Consider the following 16216-nt stretch of genomic DNA (forward strand, 5'->3'; position numbering starts at 1 on the left):
GACACCAATCCTTATATATTGTGAGAAAATCCTCATAATAGGGAAGAAGGGAATCTGACATAGGAAGGGTGAAGTGTGCAGTCATGCAGGTCATGGCTTATAGTGGATGCATTAAAATGAATGCTGTAAAGCTCATTGTGTACCTAATGAAAAAATACTAATGGCCTCATCATGCTATCCACGTGTAGTCTAGCATGCTCCTCTTTTCCCTCCCCATCCATAAACCCATCATCTTTATTAGAAGATGAGTCATCTTCTTCAATGAAATTCTTTTACTATGTCCTGCATTGCAGGATGATCTCAAATATTTTCTTTCCTATTCCATGATTTGGCGAAGGGTGAGATCTAGAACCTTAAGTGGATTCCGAAGAAAGTTCCTCTTTCTCGATCCTTGTAGCATCAATGTTGCACCCAATATCCTCTAGGTAATCTTGAGCTTCTCCTAGCTCACAAGGATCATCCTCTTGGATGTTCTGCAAGCAATGCAAGAATAAAATACTGATAAGCGCATATAAATGGCCATTGTGCATAAAATTTAAAATGGCATTAGTTTTATTTGACTAATGCAACTTTTTCTTACATGGCAGTTAGGCTGGTGGAAAAACTCATCTTCCTCCATGCATGGTGAAAGGTATCTTGCACTCCTTTCCACTAGTCCTCCACCATCTTGCACTCCTTTCCCCTAGTCCTCCACCATCCTTGTTTTTCTTGACACTTGATGCAGGAGGCCTCTAATATAATCAATCATCTCTATGCACTCAGAGTCTTCTCTTCTACTTGAGAACAAGTATTTAAGGCTGACATAAGATCTCCTTCACCTAAGGATGGACCTCATCCTAGTTCTTCAATTAGAATTGGGAACAAAACTTGCAGTCCTCAGCTAGGGAAATCTCCTAGAGTACGCCCTAATCAAAACCAAACTATTCCTTACGTGCCGTAGAGGAGTTTGTTACAACCAAATAGTGATCCAGGGAAGGACAAAACTTGTAAATCTGTCTCTTTATCTTTTAAGGATCCTAAGCATATGACAAGGGTAAGCATACATTTAGATTGTAGTGAATAAAAATGCGTACACTACTCAAAACAAGAAATATCTCTAGTTTATGGACAAAAGGTGAACTCTTTCTCTTAATATATAAACTAGAGCAACCTTCTAACCTCTCCCAAATAACATCTAGGGAAAGTAGCAATCCATATAGGTGACGTGAAGATATCTCCCGATTGATGCTACTGATACTTGATGATACAAATTCATTTGATAGGACAAGGATGCCAATTATACTGGACGGTGTGAATTGGCGACCTTGTGTAATCTGAATATTTAAAGGGAGGCCTCTTCACCCACTCTCCCATCTAGACAAACTGGAATAATATATTGAGAAAGCCAACAAGTCAAAAGGAAGTGCAGAGGAGGAGTATCTGACACAGGAAGGGTTAAGTGTGGAGGCTTGCAGGTCCTAGTTTAAAGTGGATGCATCAAAAGGTGCGTTGGAAAGCTCATCACCAACTTGATTAAAAGCACTACTGGCTTCTTGCTACTGTTATCCATGTTTATTCCAGCATGCTCTTCCAGAAGTCCATCATTGTCCTCATAAGCTGAGTCATCTTCAATGTTGGTGTATTTCTCTCATCTTCATTAGAACTGGATAGAGAATCTTGCCCTAATATTTGTTTTCTAATTCCATGCTTTGGCAAAGGTGAGATATAACCTCAAGAGGATCCGAAAGCAAGTATCTCTTTCTCAACCCCCTATAGCATAAACATTGGCCCTAACGTTCTCTACCTCTAGGTTATATATACCAAGGTGCTTTTTGTCTACATTATCCTCTGGGATGTTTCATGAGCAATTGGAAGAAGTAAGTAGAGATAACAAGTACTGAGTAATGCAACTTTTTTCTTACTTGGCAGTTGGTGTGGTGGCAAAAGTCACCTTCCTCTCTGCATAGGGAAAGGCATCTTGCACTCCTTTTTCCCTGCTGTTCCTCATCCTTGTTTTTCTTAATTCTTGTTGCAGGAGGCCTCAAAGATAAATCATCTCTATAGACATCAAGCCCTCAAGACTATTTTTTTTTTTGGGCTCAAGAGTGAGTATGCTCATTAAATAAGTTAAGAAAATCTCCCCAAAATATCAACCACTCTACATAGAAACCCCTTATTTAAAGCTTTATACAAATTCCGTCACCAAAACATCCCTAATGAACCAAAATGGGCTTTGGACAAAAATGGTGTTTTCATTGTTAAATCTGTATATAAGAAGCTCGAACTCCCTTTGAATTCATATTTGGAGGATAGCAGCCCCTTCAAAGGTTGTCATTTTTGCTAGGGAGTCTGTGCATGGAAACATTTTAACCCTCAACAATATATAGAAATGAGGGCTTATAGTCACGAGTCAATGTTTCCTCTGTATGGTTGATGCAGAATCAGTTAACTACACTCTTCTCCACTACCACTGGACATGGAACTTGTGGAGTTTAGCTCTTTCCTTGGCTGGGCAGTAGTGGGTTATGACAAATTTAGTTGAAGTGGTGATTTGGGCTTGGAAAGGCATCACAGCCACAAAGGAGAAGTGAAAGGCCTTGAACCTCATCCCTCTCACATCTTTTGGTGTGCTTGGAAAGGAAGAAATAAGGCGAGCCTTCAAAGATTCAGCTACTTTGCTTCAAACTTGCAAAGATCAATGGATTGCTCTTCAAAGTGGTTGATGTTTTGTACCATAGGTTGGCATCCCCTTGATGCTTGCTAATATATTTTCTCGTTGTTGATAAAAAAAGATCTCCCTCATTGATAGACTCCTCCTAGTTCTTCAATTATAATTGAGATTATGACTTAAAGTCCTCGGCCACAAAAATCTCATAGGCTATGCTCAAACTAGCGATTCCTATGTGTAAATATGTGCAGTAGAGCTGGTAATGATCTAGGGAAGGACCAACATGGAAATATGTCTTTTCATCTCTTAAGGCTCCTTAGCATATGACATATTGTGCGGTTAGATTGAAGTGAATAAGAATGCTTACTCTGTTGAAAGCTAGAAATATCTCTAGTATAGGGACAAAAGGTGAACTCTTTGTCCCGATCCATAAACTAGTGCAATCTTCTTCATGGAACTGCCTTCTTATGATTCTAAGATTTATGTTTATGTATACCTCCTATTTATGGGGCATACTAAATGAATCTGTCCCAAAAGAACGTGTGCTGAAAGTAGTAATCTATATGAGTGACCTAAAGATATCTCCCCAGTGATGTTACTATGACTCAAGATACAAATCCATTTGTTAAGACAAGGATCTCAAGTGTAATGGACCAGTGTGAATTGGTGATCTTGTGCAATCTGAATATTAAGGGGAAGTACTCTTGCACTTTGTCCCTTATCTGAAAGCCTGGAAGAGTATTTTGAGAAAGCTAACAAGGGAAGAATGCCTCCAAATCATGTTCCTGAACCCCGGATCATCTAAATGTACATCATTATATTTTACATGCCACTTGGAAAAGAAACTTATCAAATGCAAAAACTCCGGTTCTCAAAGGCACTATGATATTTCTTCTTGAATTCCTTTATGCATCCTTTTAAGGATAAAGTGGTATCTTGTTTTCATTGAGATGAAGTAATTTCTTAAAATACTATGAAATAGTGCAACCTTAGCAACATAAAGACATCCTTCAAAGTAAATATATGATCACCCCCATGTTGAAGGGCTATAGATAATGTTGCACCTCACATCTACATGTCTTGGGTTTGACGAATATCAAGGTGAGAATTTAGGTGTATCAGTCAACTTATCCACAGCCCTGTTCCTTATAATATATCTACATGAAGTTTCCATTTATGATTTTTGTCTTGCTAGAGCATCTAAAACAAGTTGGATAAAGAGGAAGCTATCTCCTCTCAACTCCGAATCTCAATTCTAATCTTTCTGGTATGGAAACTCTAGAGTTGGTACCTTCTTCTGAAGGAGAGAAAAGAGAAGAAACTCTAGAGTCAGCTTTAATCTCTGAATAAACAAATTTGAGATGTGTGGATGTGGTCATAGAGCTTTAGACCTTTATACATTTCACCTCACCTCAAAATGAATCTTGAGCAATAATTTCATTTGTGCATTCCTTTTCACTTGTGATGGGTGTAAGTCTTGATTGTGTTGATCACTGAAAGCAATATAGTGGTTGCTATTAGGATTCCTCATTCACCCAACTCTTCTATGTCAGGGCTCCCACTAAGTGGTGAGTTTTCTATCGCTTTACGTAAACTTTTATTTCTGCAGGCAAGTTTGATAATCATCGCAAGGAATGATCAAAGAATTTCTATGACCAAAGTCAAAGAAAGGAGATTGTGACTTACATAGAATCTCAAGGAATTCTAAATATGGGAGTCTAAAGAAAATCAAAGCAATCATTTCCAATCACCGGGGGAGGGAGCACCCAACACCTTCTTAGACATCTTAGTAACAATAGCATTTTTTAAAATAATTAAAAATATAAATTACTAAATTCCTTAACCATGTGGATTGACTTCTATGTGAAACACTTAAGACTTGCTAGCACCTTGGACTACCCATGAACTCCACAAAATTTTTACCTCCTTATGGCCTCACTTGGAATCCAAGTCCCTTCCTCTTTGTGTACTCTGGAATCCAGTGCCTTCTCCTCTTTGTGAATTCCATTTAAATTCAAGGCCCTTTTCTTGTCAGGATTCCCTTTGAATATTCCTTCTTGTGGGCTCCTGTTGAGACCTGATGCACTTTCTTCTCGTGCATTTCCCTTGGAATTCAAACCATTTTTTTTTGTGTGGATTCACTTTGGAATCCAAAACCCTACTTTGTGATTTCCCTTCAAACTCAAGCCTATTCCTTTTTGGGGATTCCCTTTGGATTCCAAGACTCCTTGTGAATTCCCCTTGGAATGCAAGACACTCCTTTATGCGGAAATCATTTTTTTAATGCACACTTAATAATTTAATAAAATCTTTCTGAAACAGTCTCTGCTTAATACAAATTAAAAGTAGAATTTAAGGTATCAACAAATAATGCATCATAAATAATTAAAATCAAGACTCTAATAATAACTTCATGTAAGCTAAACATTTTCAAAAAAAAAAAAAAAAGAGAAGAGAAAAAAACAAACAGAAAATGTGGTCTGAAAAAATATTTCATTGGAAAATAAAAATAAAATGTGATAATGTAGCATAAAATACTTGAATATGTTAACTGTATTAGTGTGTTGATTGGAAATTCCATCAAAGCTTTCTTAATTGATTGTAGCAAAAGCCTTAGCTATCCCATCAACCTTCTTTAGCTATAGAATTTCTGTTCAAAGTGAACCACAAGAAGAAATTTGGGAGCACCAAGAATATGCTGAAAAAGAAGCATAAAAATTAACTTTCCCCCAAAGCAAGTTTGGAGAAGTCTTTTGATTTTTGAAGATTAACCTTTGTACGCCTACGTTACCTTTTAAGAGGGGTCTACGCCCCATAGAAACTGTCTACATGATACTGTCCCTTGGCTCATAGGTCTTGACACAAGGTTAGAATTCTAGCTCTTCTAGAGTGGTATCTCACTGATGGCTCGGGAACGATGAGATTATGGAAGTAAATATTCTCGCATTTATTGCTACTGCACTGTTCATTCTAGTTCCCAAATAAATTGGCTTATTTGAAAAAAGCCTTGTTCTTTGGAAGATCTATCTCGTGTCATGTACTGCATGGTTCCACTCTGCAAGAACTCTGAATCTATCTCTTGAAGCTCATCCTCTTCATCATAAACGATCCGCTTGCCCTGAAATGACCTGAGCCGGAGCATCTATAGAATTGTATACATTGCATATTTCCAGAAGATCCCACCTATTTCATTCCCCCAAAATCCCAAAATTTCACAATCAAACAAATTATGAATAGTTTCTGGAACAGCACACTCACCAAAACACGAAAAAAACAAGTTATCCACATACTATGAAGGAAAATATGGCTGGTAGCCTCATTTGCCTTGAGACACAACATGCAAACATTTGGACTTAGGGCTTTATAAGGCCTCCTAATTTGAACCACATCATTCATATTAATATTTTAGTTAAGAGTCCAAATGAAAGCTCGTATTTTTCAATCAACAAAGAAAATTTGTTAGAAAAAAGTTGAGTCATGACCCCCAATTTAAACTCAATTAACGGGTCGCGCGGCACTCGTCAATGCTCTCCCTCAACAAAGTTAGCCAATAACTGCATGTTCCATTCGGTTGTCATGAACACTCAGAGGTTTTCGGAAGCCATACATAGCCAAGAAATATCAGTTTCGAAAATAATGAATTCATGATGACAAGCGACCTTCATACTCAATGATACGTGGAATTAGATGTTGTATTCAATCAACAAGACAACCACACAAGCCATCATCCGAATAATTCAACATCCAATATAAAAATCCCTGACGAGGACAAGTGAAGACATCTCTCCACCCCATTTAACCGAGGTCACACCGTCAAGCCCTAACATACTCCCCCACTCATTCTATCGACGACCTCGTCGATGTATTTGTAAGAAGACTTCCCACTCTTGTTGTTGATAACCTTCGTCATTGATTACATGTCTATCAAGTTATACTCTACATATTTAGTCTCTGCTTTATATGACTCATCCACGGTATGAGAGAAATACAACCACTGATTTGTAAAGAACTGAAAAGGGATACGACTCATCCACTGTGCGAAGTAACAACAACAACTGATTGGTAAAGGACTGACAAGGATATGACTCATCAATTGTGTGAGATAATTACGACCACTAACAGTTAAGGATCTAAAAAAAGGATATACGACTCATCGACTATGTGAGTTAACTACGACAATTGACTGGTCAAGAATCGAAAAGGTAAACGACTCATCTACTCTAGTTGATTGTCTTTTGGGTATTGAAATCTACCGAATCTCACATCATACCATCGTTCAAGTCATCATAGGCTTCCAAGTCTCTATATTAACTTGGTCAGAGCGTGCAACGTTCACGCTGCCTACCCTTTTCGCGTTTGGTGTGTCATCCTGCCTGCTTTCCTAGGTACTTGGCGTGAATTATTATCCTTTCCCTGCCATACGAACCGAAGCATGCATTGTTCACCTTGCCAACCCTTTAGCGCATGGTGTGACACCCTACCTACTTTCCTGGGCGCTTGGTGTGAACCATTACCCTTTTTCTGCTATGTTGACTTACCAGAGCGTGCAGCGTTCATTCGGTCAACCCCCTTAGCACTTGGCATGACACCTTGCCTACTTTCCTGGGTGCTTGGCGAGAACCATTACCATTTATCTGTAGTCCTACTGGAAGTCCTCTATTCACTTCCCCATCAAATTGTCATGGATTCTTTTCCAATCTATGCACACACAAACATAAGCAATGATCTCCATAACTCCCATAGGGAGGCCTCAAGCTTTATTGGCTCTACCCCATAGGATTATGGATGGCATCACGCCCACGATGTGTTTCGGCCTATTCAAGCCTTTCGATAGCTCAATATTCTTTGACAAACCTCAAGCTCTATTGGCATGTTTCCCGTAGGGAGGCCTCAAGCTCTATTGGCTCTACCCTTTGGGACAATGAATGACATCACGCCCTCGATATGTTTTAGCCTACTCAAGGCTTCCAATAACTCAATATTCTCTGGCAGACCTCAAGCTTTATTGGTCTGCTTCCTGTAGGGAGGCCTCAAGCTCTATTGGCACTACCCCTTGGGATGATGGACGACATCATGACCTTGATGTGTTTCAGCCTACTCAAGGCGACAACTCAATACTTTCTGGCACACCTCAAGCTCTATTGGTCTGCTTCCCGTAGGAGGCCTCAAGCTTTATTGGCACTACCCCTTGGGATTATGTATGGCATCTCGCCCTATGAGTTTCCGACTGCTCAATCCTCCTTTCAAATACCGCAAGCTCTGTTTTTCTTTCTCTTTCATGAGTTGGGCGATGGCATCATGCCCTCAATGTATTTCAACCTTTTCTTGAGGCTTTCAAGTACTCCATACCAGGGATTCTTATACATAGAGTGAGGTCAAGTTCCACAATTCTATTTTCAAAATCAGTTTTCTCTTTGGCAGCCTAAAACTCTATTGGCATGCCTTTCTCTTGAGTCATCCCTTGCCTTACATGTCTCCTCATTGTTTTGTTTTACAAAATTTTATATTCTCATTTTACAACTTAGTGTTCACGCCCACCGGGCACACGCACACTGTGCTTTGATACCAACTGTCATGGACCCCCAATTTAAACTCAATTAATGGGCTGCGCGGCACTCGTCAAGGCTCTCCCTTGACAGAGTCAGCCAATAACTACACGTTCCATCCGGTTGTCATGAACACTTGAGAGGTTTTTGGAAGCCATTTATAGCCATGAAATATCAGATCCAACAATAATGATTTCATGAAGACAAGCGACCTTCATACTCAATGATATGTGGAACTAGTTGTTGTATTCAATCAACAAGACAACCACACAGGCCATCGCCCGAATAATTCGACATCCAGTATAAAAATCCCTAGAGCGGACAAGTGAAGACATCTCTCCTCCCCATTTAACCGAGGTTACACTGTCAAGGCCTAACACTGAGCATCAGGAAGATGCCCAACAAGGACATAGAACACTAAGTAAAACATTGAAGTACATCAAGGAAATCGAGAATTATAGGGAAGTCGCTCTTAAGAGTCCCTTTATGCCAACTAGACATCATAGAAATCCAATTGTCCTTGATAGCTTGCGGAGAAGAGGTCATCTCATCAAAAGTCCAATGTTCCTTTCTTTCCAAGCCGCCTGAAAAATAGAAAGGGAAATAAGGGAAAGATCTCTCTTTTTGAACTTGTTGGAGTGGATCCCTTTGCAAGCCCAAATCTCACCCTTAACCGAAGCTGCAATGGCCCAATTTTGATTGACCGTAGAAATGGACAAGCTCTAGAAATTCCTGGTCCAGGGGCAGTGAAGGAGGATGTGATCCACAGATTCCCTTCCTCAAGGCACAGCTATTATTGAGAATCCATTTCTTTGTAGGTTGTCAAGGGTGAGGATATTCCCCAGAGCAACCTCCCAAGTGAAAAAAGCAACCTTGGAAGAGGCTGCTGTTTTTCAAATGGGTTTCCACGCAAAAGAACTGACGCACTCTGTTAGGCAACTAATGTGATTATAATTAGATTTGACTATGAAAGATCCTTCCTTGCTCAGGAGCCTCTTGGGTTTATTGGAGGAGACCTAGCTCTGAACATTGTAAAGGTTGCCAAAAAAATAAAAATAAAAATAAAAATAAGAGTATCAATCTCCCAATTAAAATCATTCTTGTTCAGAGGAACGTTCCAAACGGTCCCATCGATTGAGCATTCTTAGTGTTGGCACATGAGGGCATTTTTATTGCAGGCAAGTCTGCAAATAGATGGCAATAAGGCGCTAAGCTGGGAGTACCACACCAGATGTCATGCCAAAAAAACACATCTGCCTCATTTCCCACACTGAAATGAATGTCATAAAAATAATTCTCACACATTCTTATAATGAATTTCCAAAAATTTATGCCATAGCTATCAGTTGCCTCCTTGGAGGCCCAACCATTGTGGCAGAGGCCATATTTAGTAGCAATAACTTGCTTCCAGAAAAAAAAAATTCTGAGACATGAATCTCCAAAGCCACTTCCCCAATAGTGCGTTGTTAAAAGTAAGGGATCTAAGGCTAAGCCCTCCCTTATGCATGGGTTGTTTGACAAACCCCCACCTCACAAGATGATATTTGAATTTGTCTCTTATGGTTCCCTAAATGAATTTTTGGTTGGTCATTGCATTAGGGATAGGAAATAGAGACATAAAATAAATTGGGACTTTGAGGGATTGTCTAAGGTGCTTTCGATAAAAGTGATTTTGCCACCCTTGGAAAGGTAATACCTTTTCGAACCAGCCAGTTTCCTATTATAGGATCCCAAACACCCAAGTCTTTGAATTTGGCTCCCAAAGAGAGGCCAAGGTAAGAAAAAGGAAAGCTTCTGAGGTTGCAGCCTAGGATGCTTGTGAGGAGGGGGCCACAATCACAAGGCCCCATGCAAATGATAACAGTATTTCCCAAGTTCACCTTCGGACCCATAACTTCTTCAAACCCAAGAAGGATGCATTTGAGGTTAAGAATTTGCTCAGGATCGTCCTCGCAGAAGATAATAGTGTCGTCAACAGAAAGGAGATGGGAAACAACAAAATTATTGCTACTCTTTTGGCTGCTTGTATTTGCTTTGGATATCATATGGCTCAAAACCTCCATAACCAAGATAAATAAGATTGTAAAGAGACGATCCCTTGCCTCAAACTGTGTGAAGATCTGGAAAAAATCCGTAGGTAGCCATTCATCAACACAGAGAATGAAAGGGTAGAAACATAGTGATAGATTCAACCACACCAAATTTCCCTAAACCTATCCTATTGAGGACATAAAGAAAACAATACCAGTTCACATTGTTAAAGGCCTTTTCTGTATTTAATTTACTATCCATTTCTCTTTTTCTTTCCTTTAAATAGGTGTCCATAGCCTCATTTGCAATAAGGGCAACATCCATGATCGGTGCGCTAGTCACAAAGGCATGCTAGTGCTTCCCCACCACTTCTGATATTGGCAATTTGAGCTTGATTGCTAGAACTTTGGAGAGGAGTTTATACAGGCTGCCAACCAGGCTAATTGGATGAGAAGCTTTGATGCTTAGAGCCCCACTTTTTTAGGGTTCAGAGAAACAAAGGTTGAATTAATTCTCATCACAAATTTGCTTCAAATGTGGAAATCTTTAAAGATTCTAATAATGTCTTGTTTTAGGAGGTCCCAATTCCTTTGAAAGAATTCTGATTAAAACCGTCCTGCCCTAGGGCCTTGTCTTTGTTGTAGCTCTTGAGAGCTAGAACAATTTCCTCTTCCTCAAATGGTCTCTCGAGCTATTGAGCATGGAGAAATTCAGTTTTTTGAAAGAGATATCGTTAATAGTTGGGTCTCCAAGACTCCTTCTTGGTATATAGATTTCATTGCGAATTCCCATTTAATATTTCCCTCCTCCTCAAGGAGGATCAGCGCACCTTCCACGATGCATCTTCACCACTCTCTCTCTCAGCCTTTCTCTTTCCCCCCTTTCTCTCTCCATCTTCCAGTATCTTCAATTCCTTTTTACATGAGCAAGACATTTTTTTTCCTGCTCTTCCATACATAAGAGTTGACATGCATTCCTTCATGGCACATGGTTCTGGTTAGAATCACATGATTGGGCTCAAACTTACCTGTTTTATTCATATCCACCAAGCAGGCAAGCATGTTAACTTGAATTCAAATGAGTCTGTGGGAAGTAAAATTTTAAAAGAATAGGAATGGCTCCTTCACATCCAAGTTCATATTATTAATGTCCATGTAGTGGAAAGCCCGTTAAATCCTTAGCATGGAATCATTAAGAATTTTATTCAAATTCCTCCCCAAAGGACTACTCATGAGATTTTCCAGATTTTCTTATTCAAAAATCAAATTCTCTCTTGCACATGATATAGTTTTGAATCCAAGTGAAGAATTTACTCAAGATGATTAATTTAAATAGCGAACGGTGGATGCCAATTTGAGACCTTTCTCTAACTCATGGACTTGGAACGAGGGAACTTTATTTTACTTTTTGAATAAGGAAAGTCATAGTTGAACTCATTTTTATTTATATAAATTCAGGATTGTACGAAGTATGACCAAGTGTCGTAGCTTGACCTTATCTCTTAAGCTCTACTTTTGCAGGCCTAACTTTCTTTTAAATAAATTAAAATAAAGCCACCTTTTTCAAATTAACTTTATAGAATTCTATTCAAACAATCTCTTGGTGTGAGAGAACTGCTTTTGGTACTATTCTAAGTATTTCTCATGTAAGGGGCACAATTTATACACTCGTTCTTTTGTTTTGATCAATTGCATGGTAAATATTAGATTGGCCTGCAATCAAAATAATTGATTGTTTACCAACTTTTAATTTAAAGTATTTTGTTGGGGCCTGTGCCGATATTGTGATTGATCATTGGCTACATGGCAAGTCCATGATCAATCCAGGGTTCTAAGATTTGGGAGATATTGGGTTGGTCAGCTTGGGGTCCGTTGAGGGTTCACCCAACCCTATTAACTTTTTCTTAGCTGGTTGCTCAAGTGTTTGTCACTTGTCCTCCCAAGGCTGCGCTCTCCCCTTATTTTTCTTTCTAGCCATATGTTTCCACACCATTGGGTTATTTAAATTCTCCTTTATTGGTTGGATTCTTATATGAGCTCCTCTCATTGGAGGATGACCTCACCCTTGACACTGTAAATATGACCTCTTAGGAACTTTTGACCATTGCTTTCGCTAGAGATTCTCTCTCTCTCTCTCTCTCGAATCCATAGGTTTTCTCTATAAACCTCATATCACGACTGATATTGGACTCTCAAGCAGGTTCCCTTGCAGCATCCTTGAAGTAAGGATATTTGTACATTTGTACCCTCATCCTTGCATTATTTCTGCTTTATCCACCTGCCACCTGGCAATCGAACTTCTATGGATTGCCTAGATCTCCTTTACCATCTCTACCACATTCCATTGCTTTTATTCATTGATGTCTCTCCTGTGTATCCAAGAATGCTCGTTTATGAACTCTTTATCTTAGATCGGTGTGGTATTATCTGCAAGTTGTTATAGGGTGACTTTTTTTGCATGTAGTTTATTTATTATCAATTAAATAATTGGAGGTGTATTTTGCTTGGTTGATGCAATCTTTATTGTTATTTTTTTTCCACTGATGCTTTGTAACTGATTGTATATATGATACTTCTTTTGTGAAATTTTGCACAAAAAGAAATGTTCTCACTTTACTGGTAGCTGCTCTGCATGTCAGTGATAACAGAATGCTACAAAGTATATTTTCAAGAGGATTGTACATTAGGAATGGGATGGATTCACTAGTAATATTCCAACCAGGATTGAAATGGATGCTTGTTTTTTGTTGCCTCGTTTTGAGGGGCACATACACACACATGCACATTGTAGTATATCGTAATCATGATCAAGGTTTGAGTCTGGTTCATTTCAGTTGTACACTGTAATCCAAGAATTACATCAATAATTAAACCAATTTTTGCACTAGTGCATTTTAAGCTTATGTGAAGGCTACATGCTACAAAATGATGGGCCTAAGAGTGCTGGAGGAAATTGGAGAATTGCTGCAGTTATTGCTTGCCATTTTGATGGGATATAAATTCCTCATCTTTTAAGTGTATAAACTATAATTTGGGTTTCATGGCGAGTTTTTGTTCATACTGGGTTCCATGTTTTTAGGTGTCATTACTCAGAAATATTTTCTTTAGTTTTTTTTTTATATTTGTGATAATGTTATTAATATAAATTATGTCTCTGGCCCCAGATTGATGAGAATATTCTGAGGGAAATAATCAATTATATGTCTTTGAGTCATCCTAGCATTATCAGATTCAAGGAGGCATTTATCTTTGAGGCTTAAAAATTCTCACTGCCATGCCCTTGAACGGTTGAAACACATGCTGTGAGCTAATAAGCTAATACCTCCTCCTTTTACCCATTCGAGGACGACCCCACCTTATTCCCCTTTTTCAATTTGGATTTCCAATTGCATGATCGGTGACTCTTATTGGACAGTCTAAGCTGCAGCAACATATTTAAAATCTACAACAGCTCTGTCGTTCATGACAGCCCAACCTAATCACGCCATAGCAGACCCACATATGAAATTGAATCTACTTTTGAATCTTCCGTCATGGCAACCTTAAGAAATATATATATATATATATATATATATTCGACGGTAAATTCTTTTTCTCTATTGACATTTATTCATTTTGCATTTGTTTTCTCCCTTTGCAAATGCTCCTTTGTAGTATTCATGGTTTGATGTGGCTATGTTGCTGTTTTCATGATCAATGTTCCTTCTTTTGAGATCATCTTTAATTATCACAAGGAGTTTGGATCAAATTAATCTTGTACAGTGTATGAATATACTGTTACTTTTAGAAGGATTCTTGCCATCAATTTCATGCATTTCATGTACACTTGCAAATTATTTGGGAAAAATGAACCAATCCTGCATCTTCCATATGGAGAGAACTATATGGGCATTTTCATTTTTCACTGTCACAAGTGATTCTCCAGTAGATCAGGCGATGCAATCTTGTTGACGTTGTTCTGATTGAGCTTGCTAAATTGATTGTAGATCTGTAATACATTTTTCCCCTTATCTTCCCCATTGCCTTGAGCATGTTAGATGATGTACTCTGATTTGTTGGATAGGAAGTAGAAGTAAAGAGAAATATGAGGGACTTTTTTGTAAGATTCTTTTGTGATGAATACTGTACATACACTGCATAAATTTGATAATATTTTGATATTCACACTGCCATGTTTTGCATAGATACTACTAATTTTTAACTTGATAATTTTTTTTAGGTAAGGATGGCTGACTATTTGAAGTTGATGGTAATTTACCTGCTCACTGAAGGAGTTATATTAACACGAAGAGAAAAGAGATCCAGAAGAAATTTATAGTGGTTGTGGCTCCTTAGTATGAAACTTTTTAATCAATTGTAATGCTAATTAATGGTGAAGTTGGAGAATTTTAATTTGTCGAAAGAGACTTAGTAATAAGGAGGATGACTAGTTATGGTTTTTATTTAGTCAAAGTTATGTTAAGTAATGATTATTGCCAAATACAAATTCGTGTTTCCAAATGCAACCTAAAAGGTTTTCTGTATTGCCAACTTTGGAATGAACTTGTTGGATGGTTTTTTAACATGATTTTTGTTACCCTTGGTTCAATGCTTCTTCATAAGAATTGAATGAAATATAATGAGTTTAGTGAAAGTCGCGTAGGAATTAATGATTTGAAAAAGAAGTTTTAAACAAGTTTATGTTGTTCCGTCCAACGTGGAAGAAGAAAGGAATAAATTCTCATAATGAAATTTGAGAATAGTTATTTTTTTTGTATTTATAATTATGCGTTTATACAAATTTTTTACATAGTTATTTGTTTTATGATAATATCATTTTTTGCGCGCGTGTGTGCGCGCATATGTAAAGTATTAAATTCTTTTATTATAACCATTCTATGAATCAAATATAGTCCTATTGGTGTTGGCTGATATCCTTAACAAGTTTTGTTTCTTTTATTTTTTAAAATTTTTTTTATGCTTATTTAAAAGGGATAATTGTAACTTTTTTTTTTCCTTTTTTCTTTTATTTTATATTTTTCAAAATCAATTTGAAGGTCCTCATCCAAATCTCAGTTTAGCTCTCTTTGCATTAAAATCTTATCATCAATCTCAGTTTAGCTCTCTTTGCATTAAAATCTTATCATTGAAATGTTCTCGAAGATTTTAACCCACATTTTAAGATTCTTGAAAATATGATGCTCATGATATCTTACTCACGTGTTTATTAGATATGAGAATTTGGCATAACGAAACTGTAGACATTTTTAGGAATGAAGGGATGACGACAAGATATGGATATTCCATTCTCACTATCCCATGGGTAAGTTTTAATGAGAGTTCTATTTCCATGGAAAATTTAGTTTTGGACCAAATCATCCTCATTATTTTGATGGGATGGACAATAATGTCCCTATAATATAGTGATATCACACTCTACTATTGTATTTAAAATAATAACTATAAATAAAAATGAAAGTAACATTATTATTGTGTTAAAATAATTGTTGAGAATTTTAAAAACATGAATTTAATTAAAATATATATTCTTAATAAGTTTTTGTGTTAAAAATATAATTATTCTTCATATATTAATTATACACATGTCAATGATATAATAATCATTTTTTAAAAATATTTATATAAAAATTTTACAATATAAATCAAATAAAAATATTACCAAGAAAGATCCTGTAAACCGTATATATGCTTAGACTTAGAGCCAAACAAAATATAGTATAAAGACACACACACACACACATACGTACGTATATATATAGTCATATTCAGTAGTGATGCTATTCGTTTGGAGATCTTTTATTTTTTCCACTTGTTATCTAAGGCTCTGTTTGGTATCGTTGTTATTTCTTATTTTCTGTTTTTGTTTCTCTACATTTAAAAAAAAATTATTAAAATACTTTTGTTTCTATTACCAATTTTCAATTTCTGTTGTTGGTTTTTAACTATTTGTCAAATAATTAAATAAGTAGATTTTATGATTTTTAGTTGTTTGG

At 37.3% G+C, this 16216-nt stretch overlaps 1 protein-coding gene across 26 annotated transcripts in view; it reads left to right on the plus strand.

The window, feature by feature from the left end:
- The window catches only part of LOC131149186 (pentatricopeptide repeat-containing protein At1g03560, mitochondrial), a 47479-nt gene extending 32756 nt beyond the window's left edge, over positions 1-14723 (plus strand). For all 26 annotated transcript variants that reach the window (XM_058099393.1, XM_058099383.1, XM_058099379.1 and 23 more), the window contains one exon: positions 14443-14723. The gene's annotated coding sequence lies outside the window, so the exon portion shown is untranslated. The remainder of the gene's footprint in view (positions 1-14442) is intronic.
- Positions 14724-16216: the final 1493 nt, after the last annotated feature.

This window comes from Malania oleifera, chromosome 2, assembly GCF_029873635.1.
Source record: "Malania oleifera isolate guangnan ecotype guangnan chromosome 2, ASM2987363v1, whole genome shotgun sequence".
Classification (NCBI taxonomy): Eukaryota; Viridiplantae; Streptophyta; class Magnoliopsida; order Santalales; family Ximeniaceae; genus Malania; species Malania oleifera.